Consider the following 19,119-nt stretch of genomic DNA (forward strand, 5'->3'; position numbering starts at 1 on the left):
ATGTAAGTCAACTATGAAGTAGTTCCGTACCTTTCTCATCCTACGTGGGGAATTCTTTGTTGGTCATATATTACCGGGCGGATACTGACGTCTTATGTAATATTTACCACTGAAGTTGGTGACAATCAACAGGTACCCGTAGCTGCTTAAACTGCACAATCGGGTTTAAGGGATACATCGGGTTTGCAGTTTTCCAACTCATAAAACAAACATGAGAAGATGGACATGTTTCTGGACTGTGGGTGCATTTGCACAACACTCACAAACACATTTTTTGTTCTAAATCTTTCATGGAAGAATGAAAACAGTAAGATACATAGTGAAGTGTAGAATTGAAGAAATGTAGAAGTTAATATTTACATATACATAGTGGAGTTTATATCTGAGAAGATAATTTGTTAATGAAATGGCCAAAAGGCATTCACAGCAAGGGAAAGAAAAAAAAAAAGACCAAAAAGAAGAAGCGTCCTGGAACTGCTTACCATCTCAAAGTGTAGGAGGCAGCGGCTGCTTTGATTAGACCACACAAACTTAAAATCTGTGCTACCTCTGAGAGACTTTCAGTGACAACTATAAAGGGGGCTTGTGAAATAAATCGAGGGTATAATGATTGGCAAACTACTTAAACTACTTCTAAGCCCCTGGAAAGTATACAGGACCTTGTTCCTTAAAACCATGGCCAACACTTTCCCATTCTTAACTCGCCCAGTTTTCTGTATGAATTGTACTTTCTATACAGATTTTTCTGGTTTTGAAGTCTTTTGAACTCCTAATGATAGGCATAGTTTTCTCATAGTATCTGCATAGACTGCCAGGTTCCAGATGGGTATCAAAACCCCAGGATGCTGAAGTCCCTCACATCACATGGGGTAGTGCTGTGTAGAAGCCATGCACTCTAGGCTGTGTACTTTAAATTATCTCTAAATTACTTACAATAATAATACCTGATACAGTACAGAGGCTGCATAAACAGTTGTGCTGTATTTTAAAATTTGCATTAGTTTTTATTGTTGTATTGTTTTTTCTTTCTAGTATTTTAAAATCTGCAGTTAACTGAATCAAGAATGAGGAACCCGTGGACATGGAACCTGTGGACGCTGGGGGGGAGGGGGTCCCGGTGATCTAAATGAAGCGATGTTTCAGAAAAAGAAGGTGTCAGTACAATGTGGTAAGTGGATCCCAAATTCCTTGTCAAAGCATCTAGAAAGATCTCTCTAATAATAGGGGTGGGAAATATTTTAATCTATCTGTAACTATATCCCCTTCACAGAAAACATAGTTTTTTTCATGTTTTCTGCAGTACTTTGAATATGGCCAGCAAGGCATTCCACAGCTGGAAAAGCTTCCTTCACCTCCTCCACCTGGTGCCCTCAGGCTAGCCTGCTGTCACCTCTGTGCCTTTGGAGGAGTAGCCCGGCTGCCTTCCACTGAAATTCTCTACCAGGGAGGTGGTCACTCCCTCCTCTGAGGACTCTGTATGTTTTTCACCCATGGAACCAATAAATTCATCTATTCTGCCTCTGGGCTCCCACTTCCCTACCCTGTTGAACGTCTACTCATGCAGGGGATATTGAGCACAGATCACACTGGATGTTTGCTGAACAAATGAATCACACTGAATTTGTTTGCTAGTTTTTTAAGCATTTGGAAAGACTTTCAACTATGTCCTAAATAGTGACTTTGTAATACTTGGAATTCATCCTTCATTCATTAGGAAGCTGTGAGGAAAGCTGTGCTGTGGGATGTTACAGCCCAATTTCCTGTTGCACAACTTTTTTCCACCTCATATATTCTAATAAATCTTAGATAAAATTAGACTAGTCTAGGCATACAGTTTTTGAGGAGAGGCTGAGACTAAAAGCAAGAAAAGCTGAATGAGAACTTTGTGCTAACAAGCACTCTGAACAAATTCTTGAACTTCTCAAGGCTGGTTTTCCCCCTTTCCTTCTGTAGTAACATGTACACATGTGTAATGAAGGATAAACAATCTCACGGGGCTGCTGAGAATCTATGTGAAATGTATATAAAAACACACCATAAGTTAATAGTATCATTAAATATTCACTGAATAAACGAATAAAGCAATTCACTTGTACTTGAGTAAAGTCAATCAGGTGAGCCTTTATTTCTGGGCACATTCAACAATCATGGTTTTTAATTTTTTAAAGGTGGTCTAGTTGTTGTTTCCTAAAGGGGATTGTGCCAAAACCAAACAAAAACAAACAGCAAACTCTTTGATTTGCACAGGCAGACCCATCCCTCTCCTCCTGGATAGTTAGTAGTTCACAGTGGACAGACACTACACAGCTCCAGGGAAGGGAGGGAAGGACCCCTGCGTCCTCTGTGTCTAGTCTGCTTAAATCCAAGCATTACTGATTCCTGACAGGTGTGGTTCAAAGTTGCAATTACCCTTGAGGTACCCATGGGTAGGAGAGGTGCCCCTTGCTTTGGCAGGTTGATAATTTGGCAGAGAAGTTCACTTCCACAACACTGTTTCCAGGCCAGGAAGTATTTTGGGCAGCTTGGTATGGGGGAGCTGCTGCCAGATATTTGGGAAGAGGCTTGCTACCCTTGGGTGACATCATTTGACTGAATTCTTCACTCTGCTTGCCCCATGGAAGCCTCTGCATTCAACTATCTCCGTTTTTCCGAATACCTCATGTGATTACCTTATCTCCAAAATGCCTAATATGGAAGGCGATTCATGTGATAAGCCTCCTTGCCTTCTAAAATAGCCAAAGAATTTACTAATGTACACATCAAAGACACAAGATAATGTGGAGACTATTTTCCCCCTAACATCCCTGTGAACACAGAGGGAGGACGTCTCACTTGCAACATGGGCCTCTGGAGGAAGGGGCTAGAACCATGACTGCAGTGCTGTGTCAAAAGAACTCTTACAACACGTTAAGTTCTTGTTATACATGCTTATCCCAAGGTCTATCACTGAAAATCAAATGTAAATTTAAAATACTCTTTTTAAACTTCTAACTTGAGCTAAACATAATAGATAAGATAAACTCCAGACCAGAGGGGAGCCTATGATTTTATGGGCTAGTCTGGAGGTCATTGATTCATTAATCATCTCAGGTTCCCCAAATTACAGTATATTCCAAGAGTATTATCTCCTGAACTGTGAATGAGCATAAAAAATTCCAAAGGTTTGTAGGGAAGTCTTTTATTTAAGTTCCATGGCCCAGTACTGGTAAACCTTACTGCATTTAGAACTCTTTTTTGGCAACACCCTACTAATCATGCTCAAAAGCCAGTTATGTTGGGTGGTACCATGTATTTCCCCAGGGGCTGTACACCAGAACAGGTACCCAACTACACATTTGTTGAGCCACCTCTATCATCACTTTTTGGGTAATAGGCACTTGGAACTTTGGAGCAGCTTTTACTTCTCATTTAATTTTACTGATTGTGTACAGGCTTGCAATCTGAATTAGAATGTGGCACTTATATCTAAAATTTACCTTTTTACCTCTGCAACACTAGGGAATCATAGTCCATAAGGCCATCAACTTCTTTTTTTTTTACAGACAGAGTCTCACTTTGTTGCCCTCGGTAGAGTGCCATAGGGTCACAGCTCACAGCAACCTACAACTCCTGGGCTTAGGTGATTCTCTTGCCTCAGCCTTCCGAGTAGCTGGGACCACAGGCGCCCACCACATCACCCGGCTGTTTTTTGATGCACTTTGGCTGGGGCCGGGTTTGAACCTGCTACCCTCGGTATAAGGGGCCAGTGCCCTAGTCACTGAGCAACATGCACCGCGCTGGCCATCAACTTCTTAAGTGGAAGCAAACACTCCATGAGAGTGAGAAGAGGCTGTGGATGGCGACAGGACCAAACAAAATGCCTTCCAAGCCCTCTTCCAAAAGCGGAGACCGCAAAGCCCAGAGGGCCTAATGCTGCCTCTTTATTTCAAGAGAAGCAAACAGACCCAAAGGCAAGGGTAGGCTGTCTGGAAAGAGCCATAGAGGACAGACTCAAGATATAGCCATTTCCTCTAAGAGTTTCTAAAAATGAAAGGAGGAAGCACAAAGCAAGAGGCCTACAAGTTACTAACACAGCTGTATGCCTGACTACATCATCGACTCAGGACAGCTACCCCAACAGGCAGGTTTCCAGGTAGCCAAAGAAAGCACCAGGTGTGTGTTAGCCTTGCCAGAAGATGACCAATGTGTTTAGTCAGATCCTGTGGTTTCAGAACACTTTAACTTTAATCACAGAGAGAGGAAGAATGTCATAAATATTCTCCTCATTGGTAATTTTAGTTGGATGCCTACAGCCAATAAAAGTGAATTTTTAAAAAAATTTTAATGAATGTGGCAGAAAGGACACTGAATCTGAAACCAGACCTAAATGCACAGTGAATGAATGATGAGCACACACTACCTCCGAGTCAGGAGAAAGCCATACATAAGGAGAGAAATTACGCCCAAGACTCACAGCAGAGACTACTGCGCAACCAGAATTTGTTTCAAGATATTGGGTCTTATTCTTTGCTAATTCTTCAAATGACTGAATGTAACAATGTAGCTATATTACATTGTTGCATTATGCAAATGCTACATAATTATTATTTGTTTAAAGCATCATAACCCGACACAGGATGTGACCATTCGATATCAGTATAACTCTGAAATATATCCCAATCATAGATTTAAGTGGGATACGATGGTAAAAATCAAACAACTACAAGCAAACATATGAGACTTCAAGGTGCATGTCCTTTCTTTTCATTTTCAGATCTGTATTTGGCTTGGCAAGCAACAAACTCAAAATGACAGGGCCATAAAATAAACACACAGGAAAATTGAGCCCTAAGCAGACTTGTAGAAGCCACATGGAGCTTGCCAAGGAGCTACAGAAATTACAGTGACACAAAAAGAACAGACTTCAGGGTGAGCAGCCAGACAGTGTGAGCATGGTGACAGCCACCCACATGAGTGTTCACTCAACTCCACCACTTCATGTTCCACTCAGCTGCCAGCCAGGGGCAGGTGGCCAAGGTGCAGAACATGCAACCGTGGGGTTTCCTTAGGAGCCACCACACTCTGCCATTCAGGTGACTTTCCCAAGTAAAACGTTCAGGTTTTTATGTAGGAAGTAACATTTACACTTTAAAAAGTTCCTTCCTGCACCACGGAATATTATGCAGCCTTAAAGATGGAGACTTCACCTCTTTCATGTTTACGTGGGTGGAGCTGAAATATATTCTTCTTAGCAAAATATCTCAAGAATGGAAGAAAAAGTATCCAGTGTACTCAGCCCTACTATTCAAGCTATAACCCAATTATAGCAAGAATATGGGGAAAGGGATAGGGTAGGAAGAGGAGTGGGGAGGATGGGTGGAGGGAGGGTAATTGGTGGGACCACACCTACAGTCCATCTTACAAGGGTACATGTGAAATTTACTAAATGTAGAATATAAATGTCTTAACATAATAACTAAGAAAATGCCGTGAAGGCTATGTTAACCAGTTTGATGAAAATATTTCAAATTGTATATAAAACCAGCACATCGTACCCCACAATTGCATTAATGTACACGGCTATGATTTAATTAACCCCCCTCAGCAAAAAAAAGTACCTCCTGAACTTGTAATCAGTGCTCCCAACCTGACTTTCCCAGATCAAAACATTCTACAGCAGTCTTCAGCACCATTTTCCAGTGGCAGTGTTGCCCCCTATCACAGAAGATGCTTCATGTGCTCAAAAGAAAAACCACAGTCGGAGTGAGGAAGTCCAAGTCCTATAAAAAGTGTACCTGGGGAATCTTAGCCTTTATAAACTTTAATTTTTAAGAATCTAAAGTGTGAAAGTGAGATCCTCTACCTACTCCACTCCCCTACGGGGAAGCAGCAAATGTTCTGGTGTTTTAAACAAATGGGAACTCTCCCCTCACCATCATTGCACTGCACACACCTCAACCCTGATATGTTTGTGATGGGTCAAAACGCAAGCTTTAAAAAACCTCTAAGTGTAGGGCGGTGTCTGTGACTCAGTGGGAAGGGCACCGGCCCCATACACCGAGGGTGGCAGGTTCAAACCCAGCCCTGGCCAAACTGCAACCAAAAAATAGCTGGGCATTGTGGCGGGCACTTGTAGTCCCAGCTACTCGGGAGGCTGAGGCAAGAGAATCGCCTAAACCCAAGAGCTGGAGGTTGCTGTGAGCTGTGACATCACAGCACTCTACTGAGGGCGATAAAGTGAGACTCTACAAAAAAACAAACAAACAAAAAAAAAACCTCTAAGTATAAAATAATTTCAAAAAAGTTTTCCAAGTGAGTTGTCAGGCTACATCACTCATTTGTATCCTGAGCCAAAGAAGCTGACCCCAGTGAATGTCTGGCAGTATTACACATCTGGTGGTGTCACTGAGCACCCACCACTTTATTGGACAGATCTGGAAAAGCAAAAGACGAACCCTTTTTTTTTTTTTTTGAAACAAAGTCTCACTTTGTCACCCTGGGTAGAGTGCTGTAGCATCATAGTTTCACAGCAACCTCAAACTCCTGGGTTTAAGCAATTTTCTTGTCTTAGCCTCCCAACTGGCTGGGACTAACAGGCGCCTGTCACAACGCCTAGCTATTTTTAGAGACAGGGTCTCGCTCTGGCTCAGGCTGATCTTGAACCCAACTCAGGCAATCCACCCGCCTTGATCTCCCAGAGTGCTAGGATTACAGGTGTGAGCCACCTCGCCCGGCTGAGACGAACCAGTATTAAACAGTGATTTCCTTATGTTTGCAAACTGAAAACTCCTGCTAGTTGTGTGTGAGGAAGGGCCAAGGAGTCATCCTGGACTTGGAAAGTTGCTGTCTCATCATAGGTAATTGTTTTTTCCCTTCAAAAAGATTTGCAAATTCTTATGGACCACTCTCTCCCTTGCAAATAAAAGCCCTGGAGAGGGGAGGTCCTACTTGTTGTCTCCTTCTGCGGGTTTCTTGCAATCACTTGCCTGGACAGATTTGTAGCCCCTGGTGTGGACAGTGTGTGCTCAAACATCCCCTGTTACATGACAGGCTGGTATGTGTAGCACACTTTTGGGTCCATTTTGTCTCCTCTTAAAGGGCCAAAAACAGATTTCTTGAAAAATCCCCATGTCCCCTTCTATACTAATGCATCCATTTATAGTTATAAAGACAAGTAAGTGAGGCTTTACCAAGAAAAACCAAACATTTCTCCAACTCCAGTTTTGAATCAGCTCATTGTGGTTTTACTGGGATACACTGCCCTACAATATCCTGTCGCCAGGCAGATTCTGCAGACTGCAGCACAGCTGACTCAAGCGACAGGCTGTCTTTACTCAGCCTTCAGATACTGACAGCCCAATTTTCTCACTTTATGCTTTTGATTGGAACAAAAACCCAAATCACTGTCTCCCTCTCATATCTCCTCCCAGACCGTCAGCCTGAGATATCTAACTGCTTCCTGGATATCACTCCATTTGGGATTCCAAAACTAAACTTGGCTCCCTCAGAGCCACTCCATTCCTTCTCCTTCTCTGGGAGTGGCAGCCCATCCACCTGCTGCTTAGCAGATCCTTAAGAGTCACCCTTAGTCCTCACATAACCCCAACACCAAGTGCAGCCACTTGTACCTTCTAACTGCCCTTGGACTCCAGCTACTTCATTCAGTTCCTTGTCCCTTACCAGGTTCCCTGTCATTCTAGCTAAGGGCCTATAGTGTGTGTGCCCCCCACAGCGTGCCACTTTGCTGCCCTCAACAAAAGCACAATTGAGTAGGAATGAGGTCTGATTTAGGTAGTCCTCAGAGAGCATTACAAAAGGACATACAATTAAAAATTCTTGCCAGGTGAGGTGATTCAATGCCTATAATTCCAGCACTCTAGGAGGCTGAGGCAGGAGAATCCCAGGAGCTTAGGAGTTCGAGACCAGCCTGAGCCAAGAGTGAGACCCTGTCTCTACTAAAAATAGAAAAACTAACCAGGCATGGTTGCAGGTGCCTGTGAGGTTCCAGCTACTTGGGAGGCTGAGGCAGGAGGATCTCTTGACTGCAGAAATTTGAGGTTGCTGTGTACTCTGATGGCATCACAGCACTCTATCCAGTGCACCTTGAGACTCTGTCTCAAAAAGAAAAAAAAAAAAGAATTCTTTCATAATCTAAAACTTAATCCATTAGGGAGACAGGAATAAGTCAAAGAAATAATTAGCAGAATAAACTGGTATGCAAGTGCTGTCTTTTGACCGTAAGTGTCTGTGTATCTCAGAGAAGGGAGAGAGCAATGTGCCAATGAAAAGAGAAAATTCTAAATGAAATTTCTAGACAAGGATGTGGATTTGCTGCAGCAGGCACTCAATAAGCACTAGCCACGTGTGGACTCAGAGTAAGGGACAGATGAAAGCAGTAACCATAAACTAGCCTCATTCTTAAGGAAATGAACTGGGTTACTGAATTCTGAGCCCAGCATGCTGTGGATGTTGAGAGTCAGAATTTGACCTGGGTAGATCCCGATGGCACAGTTCACACCTAAATTTAGGCTCCCTTTCCCCAGGTTTCCTATCTCTCCCCTCAAACCACCATTCCTTCCCAGCCCTGCCCAAACTTCCCCTTCTCTGGTACACAAGAGAACCTCTCGCCCTCTGCTCCTGCCCCAGATCCAGCCTTCCCTGAGCTATCCCCCAGTTCCTGTCCCCATCTCTCCTGACCTGGGCACAGAAAAGATCAAGCCCTTCATCAGTTTCCCTGGACACTTCCCCAGTCACCAGCTGGAGTGTCTGCAGTGACTAATGAGAATGGCATGGACTCAAACATTTGGAGTTACAAAATAAAATGGTTTGCTGTGACAAACAAGACCATAGGTACCAGAACCACCTGCCAATGTCCAGCCACTCTCCAGCTGTACCCTCAGTCCCACTAAACTGTACATTCCTTGTCCTCTTCCCTAGCTTTATTTTCCCCCAAAGCACATAAATCCATCTGAAGCACTAGACATTTGGTTTATTTTATTTATGGTTTATCTCCTATTACTGGTATAGAAGCCCCATGAGAACAAAGATTTTTGTGTCTTTGCCCATTTAGTTCACTGCTTTATTCCCAGAGTCTAACAGAACTTCAGGGGCATAGGACTTGTTCAACAGTATCTGTTGAGTTGAATTAATGAGGTCCCAGTCCTATCACTTTTTCTTTTTTCTGAGACAGAGTTTTGCTTTGTCATCCAGACTGGAATGCACAGCTCACTGAAGCCTCCAACCTCCAGGTTCAAGTGATCCTCTTGCCTGTCTCCTGAGTAGCTGGGACTACAGGTGCCCACCACTATGCCTTTGTGTTTGTTTTTTTTTAAGAGATGGAATCTTGCTATGTTGTCTAGCCTAACCTTTTATGTTCCTGCCATCAAGCAATCCAGCCACCTTGGTATCCCAAAATGCCTGGCTCAGAACTGCCATTTCTGATCTGTGTGACTCAGAGTGAATTATTTACCCTTTCAAAAATTTTATTTTGATCATTTTTAAGATGGCGGTGCTAAATTACCTTATGGGATTGTGGTGAAGACTAAGTGACATAAAGTGTGTTAAAACATTTTCTGATTGCAAGTCAACGAGTGGTACCTATTCTAGGATTAATTAGAACCTTATAATCTGTACATTTGCATCCCAGCTATTCTTGAGTCTCTCCAGCCCCAAATTAGTACTGGTTTGAGAAACTTAGTAGACTTGAGGATTCCATTTAAACCTCACCCTTACTTTAAATACCAAATACACAACTAAGTAGGGTTAAAGTCAAGGTTTCATAGTAAAAATTATATTTAAAAAAAATTATGTTTAGTAAGTAAATCTCAGTCAACAGGGAACTCATACCAACAAGCATCCAAAACAGCTCCCCTGGGTGAGGACACCAAACGGTACCTCTGCCCTCTCGCCCCTCTTCTCTTTCCTGTTGCCACAAAGCCAGCCCAGCCAAGGTACCCCTCCCCACAGCTCTGCAGGTCCAGGTGAGGTCTCCGTGAAAGGAAATGTATCTCTGCACACTGTATTTTCCCTCCAAGGCTTAAATAGGACAAGAGAAGACGAGATCCCTTTTGCCATTGTTGCTGGGACTTTAAACCCTGAAAAACTCAGGTTGGAGCGGTTGGTGTTATATATGGTGGCTTGGTACTACAGCTATTATTTCTACTGTCCTGGGAACCTAATCACTAAGTATGACAGTTTCAATAAAAAAGTGTGTTTGGAATTGCCAGCAATATGACCCATCCCAGGGCTAAGGGCTGCCTTCTTCTCAAACTCCTGGCCTCAGCTTCCTAAAGCTCTGGGATGGGACGGATGAGTGGCAAAGCCAGGCCCTGCCTGCTTCTAAGCGGGGAAGGCATCGTAAATGTCATGAATATTAACATCAACCTTAAGAATCTTACCTTCACTGGATACAGGAAATATGGCAGGCTCACCTCCAGGAGTACTGTGAGAATAAAGGGCCCAGTTAGTGACAGCTGCTTAACAAAGGTTAGTTCTCTCTCCACAGGTATCCAACCTGTGGCCTGTGGGCTGCATGCTGACTTTGTGAGAACTTTGTTTTCTTATCTGTGGTGCTGAGTATCACTAAAAGTATACATGGGCCTTTTTCTTTGCTCATCAGCTTTCATTAGTTTTCGTGTATTTAATGTGTGGCCCAAGGCAACTCTTACTCTTCTTATGTGCAACAGAGAAAAAAAGGTTGAACACCCCTGATCTATTCCATTTAGTTGGTTTTGTGCATCTTCTAATGAATCTATTTTAACACTTCTGTATGCCCCCACCCCACAAAACCCCCAAAAGCAAAGTGTCTGCCAACAGAAACCAGAAAATGGTTATTATATTCTTCTGGCTGACAGACCTTGTCTGCAAATGAAAGCTTCTCCCTCAGGAGGAAATCTTTTCCATCAAATTAGCCTTTACAGTTGGTGCCAAACTGGAAATCACCATCTTAGCTTACCATAGTGGTGGCAGAGCTTTGTAGCTGATCCAAGGTGTGAACAGAGGGACATTAGGAACTGACATTAGCTAACCTTACACATTTCAGTCTGCTTCCTTACACAGTTATTACCCAAAATACAAAAGAAACAGAGGCTCACCTAACTGGAATGGCTTACCTTATCAATAATGGCTAACCCTACAGCACAGAACCAATAAGGCAGCTAAGCTTTAGAAGTCTGAGTCTTAAGTAGCTGGGTTGGGCAGAAACCATACAGGCCACTAGTTTCAGGAAGGCACCTCCTTCCTGACACCCTGTGCTTTCCTGCTTCCACTTCAGCTCTGCACTCTTCTTGAAGAATGGGGCACTGCTTTCTAGTCATTAAAACTCTCTGAATGAAATCTTTCTCATCTACCAGCTCTCATTCTTTATTCTCTGATAAAATCTGGTACGGAGCTTCCCTGTTTAAGAAAAAATATCCTTGGCAGCAGCTCATGCCTGTAATCCTAGCACTCTGGGAGGCTGAAGCAGGTGGATTGCTTGAGCTCAGGACTTTGAAACCAGCCTAAGCAACAGTGAGATCCCATCTTTACTAAAAATAGAAAGACTGGGGCAAGAAACACTAGAGCCCAGAGTTTGAGATTGCTGTGAGCTATAATAATGCCACAGCACCCTACTGAGGGCAACAAAGCAAACTCTGCCTCAAAAAAAAAAAAAAAAAAAAATCCCTTGAATTAGTGTGAACTTGAGGGGGTCACGAGCGCTAAAATCCTGGGGGACAAAAGTCAGTTTTAGCTCTGTAGGGTCTTGGAAAAAATACTTGCTTTCTCTGCACCTTTCAGTAAAACGTGATCAAGTTCCATTTCTTCTACTGTAGCTCACAAGAATATTACTGATAGGCTATTGTGTATAAAATGAGCACCTTCCTAGTTTTTTTCCTGAGACAGGGTTTCAGGAGCACTTCCGAAGTTTAGTGCTCTTTTAACATGTGATTATTTTTGGGAGGTATACATTTAATGTCTACTTCTCTCATTTACTTGAGAAAGACGGATGTTCTGTCAGATATTAAATAGTAGGCAATCTTTGAAGTATAGTGAATTTTAATTGCTCAATGTTTATCAGGATCTTTCAAAATAAATGCTGAAAAAGTACAGCACATTTTGACATGAAATTAAATGGAAGTATACAGAAAAGACAATGTCTAATACATATTTTTGTAGTTACCAATAAAAGAAATCTGGAAAGGGGAAATACCAACAATTGTTTGCATAATTAATAATTAATATTTTCCTCTTGAAATAATGACTTTAGCACTTTGAGCAGTGGATGCCTTGATGATGTCCAAGAAATGCTTTATATTGCAGTACTAATTATTTGATTCATAGCAGAGTCAAAGATTTACTGTAACCTGAGGAAAATAATATTTTGGAAAAAAGCAACTACCCTCAAAAGTAGTACACATAATACAGCTCATGAGGAAAGTTTACAAAACACTAGTTTTAGAGTTAAGAAGATAATACAGTAACATTCTGAAGATCAACCACAATGCAATGTGGTGACATTCAATTTTATTCTGTATCTTTAAAAGTTTATTTTATTATTATTTTTTTGAGACTGTTCCATTTTGTCATCTTTGGTGGAGTGCTGTGGCGTCACAGCTAACAGCAACCTCCAACTCCTGGGCTTAAGTGACTCTCTTGCCATAGCCTCCTAACTAGGTGGGACTAAAGGCGCCTGCCACAACACCCGGCTTTTTTTTTTTTTTTTAATTGTTGGGGATTCATTGAGGGTACAAGAAACCAGGTTACACTGATTGCATTTGTTAGGTAAAGTCCTTCTTACAATCGCATCTTGCCCCCAAAAGGGGTGGCACACACCAAGGCCCCACCCCCCTCCCTCCTTCCCTTCTCTCTGATCTTCCTTTCCCCACCCCTCCCTTCATCCAAGGTCTTCACTCTGGCTCAGGCTGGTCTCAAACCTGTGAGCTCAGGCAATCCCAAGTGTTGGGATTACAGGTGTGAGCCACTGCACCGGACCTGTATCTTTTTTTTTTTTTTTGAGACAGAGTCTCCTTTTGTCACCCTCAGTAGAGTGCCGTGGCGTCACAGGTCACAGCAAACTTCCCACTCCTGGGCTTAAGTGATTCTCTTGCCTCAGCTTCCTGAGTAGCTGGGACTACAGGTGCCCACCACAATGCCCAGCTATTTTTTTGTTGTAGTTGTCCTTGTTGCTTGGCAGGCCTGGGCTGGATTCAAATCCGCCAGCTGCAGTGTATGTGGCTGGCACCCTAGCCGCTGAGCTACAGGTGCTGAGGCTGGGCCTGCATCTTTAAAAGTTTAAAAAATTAACAAAAAACTGTATCTAGAGCCCATAAGGATATACTGAAGCAACAGCAAGACTGCTGTAAATAGTATGGCTATCCTGGGTGGACTGAACCACTCACTGTCCTCTGACCTGGAACTGTCTGGGCACACTGTCATTACATCATTTAAAGCAGGCCAGCAACACAGTGAGACTCCGTCTCAAAAAAATAAAAAAAAAAAAAGCAGGTGAGCAACTGTACCATACCACTATCAGAATTTTATGATTCGTGGATTTCAATTCATTTATTTCCTCCCAAATAAAGCTAAATTATTTCCTGCCACCTACCCACACTCCTCAGCCCATGGAGTTGTCACACAGCCCAAGAGATGGTGAGGATGACGGCAACTACCTGTACATACCCCGTTTCTTCACAAAATTTATTCGAGCACCATGCTCCCTACCCTATTCCTTGCTCTAAAGACAAGTAGAAGGATTAGTAAAAATTAAAGCTCAGGAAAGAGATGTTGACTGTCCAGCTCTTGTCTACCATGTAGGATTATTGTTCAAGGACATACTAAACTGCCTGTTTCTCTTGCATTTACTATAAGGCACAGAGGAGCAGTGAGGTCACACCTCTACACTTTCTCCTGAACCCGTATTCGTGTGTGGAGGGAGGGCAAGGAAGAGGAGCTCTGTGTGCATTTACAGCCGCCTCTCCTCCTCCCCTACTCCCATCTATGGAAAACTGTCTTTCACAAAACTCGTCCTTGGTGCCAAAATGGCCAGGGACTGCTGTCCTATGTTAATCAGTATAAACAGATGGGAAAAAACAAATTCGTTCAAATCTCTCATGCCTAAATCAAAGTCCGTCACGTCTTGAGGGGACAAAGAACCCCAGAAGCCAAACAAGATGCTGTCTCTGTACATGACCTCCAGAGGCCACCAGACCAAGATCCCAGCAGTTACTAAAGCCACAGCAGCCCTGGAGTGTCCCAGAGTAATCACCAGTCTCTGCACCGCCGCCTCCTCCCTTTCTTCTGTGGTACCTCGGGGATGCACAACCAGTCATGGTCATCAAGCTCTGGAGCTTCACCCAACCAAGCTTCCCCTGAGGGAACTGAGCGGGTGCAGCCCCAGGCAGGTCACCACGCATAGCCCAGTGCAAGACGAAGCCCCAGTCCCAGCCCCTCTCAGGGTCTGGGCCACAAAGACCACACAGGAACAGCACAGGACCCCACAGGGATCGCACAGGCACAGCACAGAGACCCTACAGGGTTCGCACAGGGTCACCACAGGACCCCACGGGACTGCGCACGGCCACCCGCACGCCAACCAAGCCAATGCGTCCGCACCCTCCAAGGCCTCCCAGGCCCGCGGACGGGAGGCTGAGCCCGCGTCACCTGCGGGCACCCGGCACCACGCCGGCCGGGGAGCCCCGCAGCCCACCCCGCCCCCAACTCTCCCGGAAAGTGCCGCTCGCGTGAAGCCCGAGGGCCGGGCGGACCCTCCCCTCCCCCTCCGGGGATGAGGTCATCGCCCTCCCCGCCCCCACCCTGTGGCCCAGCCTCGGCCCCCCCTTCCCAGCCTCCGACCCTCCCCGCTTGGGCGAAAGAGCGGAGAGGGAAGACGGGGGGCTCGCCGGTCCACCCGCCAAGCGCCTCCCGCAGCCGCGCCCATCCAAGGGGCGGAATAACTTCCATCGGTGCTCATAACTTCCATAGGTTTGCGGGTTGGGATGGCGTTTGGGGGCAGCCGACTCCGTGCTCCGCGCTGATCCCAACCACAGCTTCCCCCACCCTCACTCCTGTAACTTGAGAACTTCTCTGCCCAGCCGCCGTCCAAACCTACCTGAGATCTCACGCCCACCTTAGTCTCACGCCCGCCGCTCCCGGAGTCCGGCGGCGCGTGCGGGGCGCGCATTATATACGGCGCCTGCCGGGGGTGGGGGAGTGGGGCGGGAGTGGGCGGGCGCTGCTTCAGAATAAGAGTCCTTGGCAGGAGGGGCGGGGCAGGGGAGGCGAGCCGCACTGCCCCTCCCAGCCTGGCCCTGCCCTCTGCATCGCGCGGGTCTCGGGACCCTTCTCCGGGCTTCCCGGAACTTTCCGGAAGAATTGATAAAGAGAAAGAATTTAACTTTTTTCCTAGGCCAAGAGAGATGATTTTTTTCATTGCTTTTCCTTTACAGACCCCAATAAATGAATGTAGTGGGAAAGGAAGCAGCCACGAGGCGTAAAACTGCGGGTGGGGGAGGGGAAAGAGAGGGGTGCAGATATTGAGCAAAGTGTGTGCAGCATTTAAAAAGAAAAGCGCACATTTTCATGGGGTATGTTTGCTTCATAAGGAGAAAAAGGATAATTACTAGATTTCATTGATTACTTTACTCTGTTCTGTGTATCAGTAAGTTAGCTTAGGACCCCTTAGGGTTAGGGTGAGGGACTGTCCCCCACTCACCCATCCCCAAATCCTCTCCTGTCATAAACTCCTGGAAGCCCTGAGTCACTTGTTTTGATCTTCTAAGGTCAGAGGTGTTTTAGAGGAGGAAATGGACTCATTAACTCCAGAATTAATTACCTACCTAAAATTTGTGACAAATTGTGGATTTAGCTCTAAATCCAGATCACCAACTTTTCCTTTCACAAACTCAGCTCAGGACACCTTACCTCTGTGTATGACCCCATAGGAGCTGACCTGTTTCTCCTTGACTATTGGGACCAAATCTTTTGCACACAATAATTTCTCAATAAAATGAATTCTGTATGCATGCATGCATGAACAATACCTAACATTTGCTGAACCTATTGTTGTACGAGGCCATTTCTGTAAATTATTCACCAAGTACCAACTAATACCAACTAGATTTGAACAGCCCGTAGACCACTTGTTTAAATGCTTTAGTACTGTGAGTTTATCCTACCTTCATTACCGGTATCTAACAATAGCGTTTCTGGGTCTCTTTATGTCTTTCTCATGCATATAGAAATACCTTTGATTTTTAAATGAATAATGATGTCTGTGGAATATTCTAACAATAAACCGTAAGTGAATGGCTCCCTGTAATTCTACTCCCAGAGATAAACATTAACTGCCTAGAGTATACTCTTTCCGACTTTTGTATGTATATTTAAACACATTTAAAACAGCTTAGATCATTGTTTACATACAATTTTGTAACCATTTTTTTAAACCTAACAATATACTATGTAGTCATCTTCCTAGGAATAGTGCAAAGCAACAACATCTAATTTTTGAGAGAGTAACAGGCCAACATCTCATTGGCCTGGGGGTCGGGGAGAATGTTTTCAATGTGAAAACCTCTTTTTCTATTCTGATTTTCTAGTAGTGTTTATATTCTAATATTCTTTCACTGCTTCACTTTGCCTTCCTTTGAATTTTTAGTTTGTTCATTCCCATGTCAAGTGGCTAGGGTAGCAATGACATCATTTGGCTGCAGTGTGACCTTGAAGAAAGAGCCATGATGACAGTTAGGGCTTAGGCTCTGTGCCATTAGCTGTGGATTTCCCACAATAATGGAATTAATCTGAGGAAGTTTTAAATTACAGTTTTTAAATTTTGTGATTTTATGAATTAGGAGTCCATTCTCAGCATAAGCTTCAGTTACCAGCCTGCTGGTGTCACCTGTCATGTGAAGGAGTGGGGAATGAAACAGGCAGGGAGAGGGCAGGTGTGAGAAAACACCCCACTTCCTCTGCTTTCCAGAGGCAGCAAAAGGAGGCTGCATTTGATCCATCTCAGCCCACCTACAGGCCCCTGAAAGCAGCATTCATACTTCACTTCAGAGCTAAAGTCCAGGAGGATTTAAGGCACTGAGGCAAAAACCTGAATGTTTTAAACTTTAAAGTTTTTATGCACAAAGTGTGGGAGGTGTGGATACATCTCAGCCAGCTCCTTGGACAAGTCCCAGAATTGCTAAAACTACTAATTTAAAAAGCTGATGAGAATTCCTGCCAAGTTCTAAGAATACTCCATCCTCCCCTGCACACTGAAGATTCTGATCAACAACCTTGTCTTTAGATTGTTGTTTCTTCATTCTTCCTTAGCTAAAACCTACAGGTCTATGGTTTACAGGTAAGATGAAAGGGGTAGACACTGCCCAATAAATACACTTCCTGCTTGTAAATTTCTATCACAGAGTCTGCTTCCCAGGAAACCTACACTGCATTGTTACCACTGTATGTTATTTAATGTATATAATATTTTGCATGGAAAATACATTTCATTTTCCTTGTGCTTAGAAATAAAAATTAACTCGTAATAAAATTTGTCATTTGTTTTAATAAATTAAAAAAAAAAAAAAAAAAGCACCAACCCTGAATACACATGGCTGCTTCAGGACCCTGATTCTGTTGCCTATTAGCTGTATACCCTTGAAACACAGCTAAATTTCTATAATGCTTCAGTTTCTCCCTCTATAGAATGGGGTTGGTAACAATAGTACCCTCTGTATAGTATTGTTACAAACTCTTAAAAAAAAAAAAAAAGATGAAAGGGGTAGAGAACAAATGAACAATGAACTTTTGCTTCCCAGGGGCCTTGTGGCCAGGTCTGGCAGAGGATTTGCTTTGGGGCTTCCCTCTTCCCACCTTCAGAATGCCTTGGTCCAGAGATCCATGGCTTCAAACATGCAAATTTATTTTGAGATGAAGCACTTTGCTCAATTTTCCAAGTGCTTGGGGAGGAAAGGGGAATGAGTGAAATAAATTCTTCTTATCATTCCTTTATTCTCCTTTTCCTGTTCTCCTCACAAATGAAATAGTACAGTATAGGTGGTTAAAAACTAAAACATCAAAAGACAATTGAAAATCAACAGTATTGGGTGGCGCCTGTGGCTCAGTGAGTAGGGCACCGGCCCCATATGCCGAGGGTGGCGGGTTCAAACCCAGCCCCGGCCAAACTGCAACAAAAAATAGCTGGGCGTTGTGGCGGGCGCCTGTAGTCCCAGCTGCTTGGGAGGCTGAGGCAAGAGAATCGCGTAAGCCCAAGAGTTAGAGGTTGCTGTGAGCCATGTGACGCCACGGCACTCTACCCAAGGGCAGTATAGTGAGACTCTGCCTCTACAAAAAAAAAAAAAAAAAAAAATCAACAGTATTCACTAAACAAGGAAGATGTTGGTAGTAAAGCAAAACCACAGATCTGTCTCCCTCTATCCATCTAACCATCTATCTCGAAAGAGCTCAGCACAGATAATGTTTTATAAAGTAAATAATATTAGCAAACCAAGTAAATAAATGTCTTCTCACCAAATGTCCATTAGAAATCTACTACCACAAATCTACATTGCTTATTCATGCTCTTCTAAGTTAAGAAGTAACACCAAAATCCAAATTTTCATTTCTTTTACTTAAATGTAGCAGCAAAAAAGTGTTGATATTTTCTTCAAGCATTTTGCTTAAAGTAATACTTTAATGAAAATTACCAAAATTTGAGATTTTCTTAACAGATTCGTGGCTACAGGTATGGCCTATTTTCTATAAATAGGCTTTTGGTATATATTTTCTCAGAGTGCCTGATGGCATATATAACGGGTGTTCTGATAGCAATTCAGTGTCAAGATCTATTTTCATTTGCTTTGGGTGTTTTGATATTATTTTTAAACATTTGTTGACTTAGTCTTGCTGTATTTTTAAAAGACACAAAATCTTGGCTGAATGGTCCATTTCCTCTAGTGCGGAAATTATCTTTGCAAGGGCTCTCAACTATACTGAGCCAGAACAAAGAAGACCAGGGCACTAACAGTAGAATAATTACATATTAAATTTTACATTAAAATTATATATTATAAAATTACATTTATGTATACATTCTACATAGAGATTTTACCTGATGTTGGTTCCCACTAATGTTATTTTGGGGAAAATGTTTCTTAGAGTAGAATGCTTAAGATC

General features: G+C 43.4%; 1 protein-coding gene across 11 annotated transcripts in view; it reads right to left on the reverse strand.

Annotated features, from left to right (window-relative positions):
- PALLD (palladin, cytoskeletal associated protein) overlaps positions 1-19,119 on the reverse strand; it is a 283,256-nt gene that overhangs the window by 47,417 nt on the left and 216,720 nt on the right. The window contains exons 1-2 of one of the 11 annotated variants that reach the window (XM_053586020.1): positions 15,065-15,141; positions 10,377-10,420 (exon numbers count right to left, since the gene is read on the reverse strand). The exons of 7 other annotated variants lie outside the window; for them this stretch is intronic. The gene's annotated coding sequence lies outside the window, so the exon portion shown is untranslated. Of the gene's footprint in view, positions 1-10,376; positions 10,421-15,064; positions 15,149-19,119 lie in introns of those variants that run through there. 3 more of the 11 variants (XM_053586040.1, XM_053586026.1, XM_053586049.1) reach the window with 3 other exon arrangements.

Source organism: Nycticebus coucang, chromosome 1, assembly GCF_027406575.1.
Source record: "Nycticebus coucang isolate mNycCou1 chromosome 1, mNycCou1.pri, whole genome shotgun sequence".
NCBI lineage: Eukaryota > Metazoa > Chordata > Mammalia > Primates > Lorisidae > Nycticebus > Nycticebus coucang.